Here is a 6,111-nt window from a genome sequence, read left to right on the forward strand (position 1 = left end):
ATTGCCCTTATAATTTATTAAGTCATCTTTGATGTAATTTGAAATTGTCAAATTTGCCTTTCTAAACTTTACTATATACCTAACGTTAACCCTTTTGTAGAGTAAAATTACTCTACTATTCTTTCCAACCTAACTAGTGGAATTTTTTAATTAAAAGTTAAAAGTTATTTTGGGGTATTTTAGTAAATGTCGATCTAAATTGATAGATAGCAAGGTAAAATGGATATTTTAAAAAAACGAATGTATTAGACAAAATGGTACTTTAGGCAATAGTATTGTAACATTGTAATAACATCTATGCTGTATTATATATCGATATGGTCCATGTGAGCAGCATTTTCCTTCTATATATTACAACGTTACAATATTATTAATATATATATATATATATATATATATATATATATATATATATATATATATATATATATATTCACTATTACATGGCCTTCTCATTTTTCTGGAAAGCTATATATATGGTATTTTTTAAGAAGTTGCTAATAAAGTCCACAATCCACTATCACCATTTTCAATATATTCCTAAGTGGTTATTCACAACCACTTCTGTCTATATTCTATCAATTTCAGTTAATCATTAACCTTTTACATATCATAACAAAAGAAAATTATCCATATTCTAATAATTATTGAAAAGCTATTTTTTGAAATAAATATTTTTTAAATTTAATAATTATTTAAAAATATTAATCAATATAAATTTAACATTATTGATTCTATAATGTAAATTTAACATTACTGATTCCCTGTACTTAGTACAGGGTCATTCACTAGTTTCTCTTTAATTCTATCCTTTCTCCCTTATCCCTTCCATGTAGCCACTTGGCAGCCCTCTTCTATTTATTAGAGTTCCACTCTAATTCTCTCTCTCTCATGTTCCTAATTACTAAGTCTACCCCCTCCTAAAATTTCTCCTTAACTATCTCTTTCACCTAAAATTTCTCCTAAAGCAACATCTCTTAATCTATCTTACATGCCCAATAAACCATCTAAAAACACAAAAGTGGTTAAATTAATTTATGAAATATTTTTTATATTTTCAACAATTACTAATATTATTGAATATTAGTCAATAAGTATCAACACCTAAAATATAATTTTGGTAAATTGGAAATTTTAATTACTAAAAATTACTTGCTAAAAATTACTGATTTTGGTAATTTAATTAAAAAAATTGTAAATTAATTATTGAAAAATGAATAATTAATTAAACCATTAATAAATACAAATGTAATAATTACAAATTATCATAAATTTTTAGCAATAATTAGTTATCGATAGTTTTAGTAAGTTTGGTTGATTTATTAATATTTAAAGATATTATCATATAATAACTAAAAATCTTTAGTAATTTTTCCATGGAAAATTATTTTCAATAAATATAAATTTATTTTTAAAATTTTTAGCAATTTTGTTACTTACTATAATTTTATAGCAAATTGGTGATTTTGGAAATTTAATTACTAAAAATTACTCATTTTGTTAATTTAATTTAGTGAAAGTTGAATTATAAAACTTCTAATTATTCAAATAAATACTTGAGTTTTTTAATAATTTTTATAATTATTATTGATAATTATTGGAACTATATTTATGGGTTTGGGGGATGAACCCTGGGGAGGAATGGAAATGGGTGGGTTCGGGGCGAAGATCATACTCCATGTCCTTAACCTTGAGTTTTAAGTTAATCCCCGTTGAGAAAAAATTTAGCCTGCATCCCTAGTCCCCGATGGAGACGAGTTCCCCATTGGGGACCTAAATGCCCAAATCTCTCTCTCTCTCTCTCTCTCTCTATCTATCTATCTATCTATCTATATATATATATATATATATATATATATATATATGAAAGGAAGGCTTTTAGGCTATAGTTCTCACCATTCATAACGTGGTTTTTTCAAATTTAGACACATGGCATTTTTCTGAGAAGTTGGTGTTAAAGCCCATAGCCCACTACCACCATTCAGACAAGTGGCCTTCTCATTTTCTAGAAAGCTAGGCATGTAGAAATTTATGAGAAATTCTTGTTAAATCCCACAACTCGCTACTAGGCTACAGCCCCCACCATTCAGACACAAGGCCTTCTCATTTTTTCTGGATCGCTAGACATGTGGCATTTTCTAAGAAATTGCTGTTAAAGCCCACAACCCATTACCATCATTTTCAATCCATTCCTAAAAAATGCAAAAAATGCAAAAGTGATTATCCACAACCATTTCTGCCTACATTCTATCAATCCCAATTAATCATTGACCCTCTACATATCATAACAAAATAAAACTATCCATATTCTAATAATTAGGGAAAAGTTATTTTTAAAATAAATATTTCTTGAAATTTTAATAATTATTTAAAATATTAATAAATATAAATTTAACATTATTGATTCCATAATGTAAATTTAACATTATTGATTCCCCTTACTTAATACGGGGTCATTCACTAGTTTTTTAATTAAATTTGTTTTTATAAGGGAGGCCAGGTACTTGGTGGGGATGGGGAAAATTGTACTTGCATCCGTACCCTGGGCTATGTTGCCTCAAAGAGCAATAAGTCTTAACCTATAAGCCCTAACATATTTTCTTGTGCATCGCATAGGGGCTCACTACTTGAAAGATATCTATCTATATTATTTTAAAATGCACAAATAGCCTCAATAATATTTTTTGAATTTTCTGAGGAAAAAATTTACCCCTCTATATTTAAATTTATTCATAAAAGTGAGGGTAAACAGGTTAATTGGTAATTGATATTAAATGAGTTGAAAAGATGAAATTTTAAGATATTCAATGCATTCAGTTCACTCTCATTAAATCCAGCAGGTATTAACTTGCATTCACCACCTTCATTGAATCATATATTTAAGGCATTTTTGTTTCTTCTCATCATTAAATTTTATTAATTAAATCCTTACATAATAAATAAGTGTTTTTATTTTAAATGGTGGCAAGAAATTAAACCATTTTGGGTCAAATGGGTCAATCCATGTTGCCACAATTAAATAATAAAATCCAAAAATAGATAAAATGCAAAAAATATAGAAATTATAAAAAATTGAGAACATTTTTAGCATCATATATTCAACATATTAAACAATAATAAGTACGATAAATAAGAAATGTTTTATTAATGATGAAAAGGGAATGTAAAATATAAAACCAATTGGAAATAAAACTATTTTCATATTCTCTCTCATTAAATCTCACATCTAACGTATATTCTCTCATTAGATCCTATATTTAAGACATATTTTTCAAATTACTAAATTCTATAGTTTAAATCCACAATATTAATTTTAATAGTATAAAAATAAAAATTTTGAAAAGTAATTTGAAAACAAAACATTTCCTTCCCTCCAAATGGTGGGTAAGCAATTCAACCATTTGGAGTCAAATGGGCTAATAAACAATGTCATAATTAAATAACAATAAATTAAAATAAATAAAATATATAATAAAAAAAGAATTGGACATATCTATATTACTGTATATGCATTTTACTAAACAAAAATAAGTAGGAAATGTAAGAAATATTTTTTTAATGATGAAAATGGAATGCCAAATTTAAAATCAACCTAGAAATGAAATGACATCATAATCAAATAATAAAATTTTGAAAATAGAAAATAAAGAATTGCAAAAATAAAAAAATAGAGCAAATTTTGAGCACATATCTAATGTTATATATTAATAAAAATAAAATATTGGGTACATTTCTAATATTATACATTCATTATATTGAACAAAAATAAGTATTGTACATAAGAAATAACTTAACCTGTGATGGAAATTTAATACCAAATTTAATGTCAACCTAGAAATCAAACTATTTTCCTTTTTGGGTGGTAGGTTAGTGGTTTAATAAAAAGAATACATAAAATTATATATTAATTATGACAAACAAAAATTGTGTGATATGTATAAACTATTTATATAACGTAGATGAAATATATAGTTTAAAACTGGTATGAAAACAAAAATATTTTCTTATCTACATGGTGAGTCAATAATCCAACTTTTCAAAGAAACTTATGATAATTGTTAAAATAAAAATTATTTTTATTTATGATAGAAATAGAATACAAAATTTAATAATAATAATAATAATAATAATAATAATAATAATAATAATAATAATAATAATAATAATTGTTATTGTAATTTAAAAATTTTATGTGCAATGCATATGCAAATTTATTACAAACGTTTAAGTTTATTTTAATCATATTATTACTTTTGTTCATTTTGAATTTCTATCTTAACAATGATATAATCAAGAAATTTTTCTCACATGCAACGCATGTGCTTAATTACTAGTAAGGGTAAAATGGGTGATAGTAGCATTGTAGGCTTATATGTATCAAGTGGAGCTAGAGAATGACCACCACGTTGTTCTCTATGTACAAATCTAGTGTTTCACCAAATTTGTTTTCTTTTTTCACATTCAAATCAATTTTGTTGGGCACCCTTTATTTATATTATAACTTTAGGTTGTTTTTTAATTTGATAGTTTTTTATATATAAATTTGTTATTCAATTTAAGAGATTAAATTAAAATTTATTTGTAAACAATAAACCCATTTTATGGATCCTACATCATTTGAAATGAGTTTTTTTAGTGGATGTAATTACCACTAAATCCTTGCTGGTTGGTAAGATTTTCTATTGGTTCTACATTTTTGTAATTCTCTATTTATTTCTATTTTAAAAATTTTATTACCAACTATGATTTCATAGGTTGATCAATTCTGATGGTTGAATTGCTTAACCACCACTTGGATAAAGAATGGTTTTGTCTTTGAGTTAGTTTTAAAATATATGTATTTATATTGCTAAAAATATTGACATAGATCTAACTAGTAGCATTTATTAGTGAAAAATATGAGCACTTTAGTAGCCATTAAAGTTGGCATTAAAGCTATAATAAAATGACTTTTATACTCTTTATCAAACAAAGAAACAGATAGTAATTTTAGTCCAAAAAAAACTTTCACTTTACATCCACACTTTTATATGTAGTATGGTTTTATTTCAAAATATGATGCCACTTGTTTATAGATAAGATTCTATCAATTTTGAGAATTAAATTCAGGTCTACCCAAGGATTAAGGTATCAATATGATACTTCCGATACAGGGGGTATCATATCCGTATCCATGATCATGGATACAAGATACACTATAACTGGATACATATCCCATGAGTCGTGCGTATCGGTATGATATGCCTCTGTATCGGAACATATCACACTGTATTAGAACATATCATACAAGATACACACTAATACGGAGGTGTATCTATGTCTAGTTTGACAAAATTGTACATTGAGTACTTTTGGATTGTTTTTCATCATTAATACAAGTTAAAAATAGTATTATGAAAAATGAAATAAATAGTTTAAGATTTAATTTTTTCAAACATTTTAATAAAAACTAAAAATTATAAAAATGATATATTTCATCTACCTTAGATGATTTATATATTTTATTTTACACATAATTATATGTTAAAATGAAAAACATAGTTATTATAAAAACTGAAATGAATAATTTAAGATTTAATTTTCCTAAAAGATTTAATAAAAACTGAAAATTAAATATAATTTATTTTATCTACCTTAAATGATTTATTTGTTTTTTTACAATTATGTGTAAAATAAAAATATTAAATGTCAAAAATGAAAACATATTACTATTTAAAAAATAGTTGTTATTTAAATAAAATACTAAATTAATAAATATTCTCAAAAATTAATAAAAACTGAAAACTATAGTTATAAAATTGAAAGAATGATAATTATTGTACAATTTTTGAATATTCTAGAGTCGTGGTATTGCTTATTGTTATATTTCTCTTCATATAACCTATTAAAGTATGCATTTCTCATGTCTTTATATCTTATTCATAGATAATTCAACTTTTGGTTTAGTATTATTAATGTATCTATGTGATTTATATGCATTTTACTAGTTTATTCAAGAGTTTCTGTATCTTTCATTCGTATTTATACGTTTCCAAAATGTATGCGTATCCGTATCCGACTTATCCGATATGATACCTGATACCGATACTTTGATCCTTGAGTCTACCTATC

This window comes from Nelumbo lutea, chromosome 1 (genome assembly GCF_056320005.1).
Source record: "Nelumbo lutea isolate HS-2025 chromosome 1, American lotus-T2T, whole genome shotgun sequence".
Lineage (NCBI taxonomy): Eukaryota > Viridiplantae > Streptophyta > Magnoliopsida > Proteales > Nelumbonaceae > Nelumbo > Nelumbo lutea.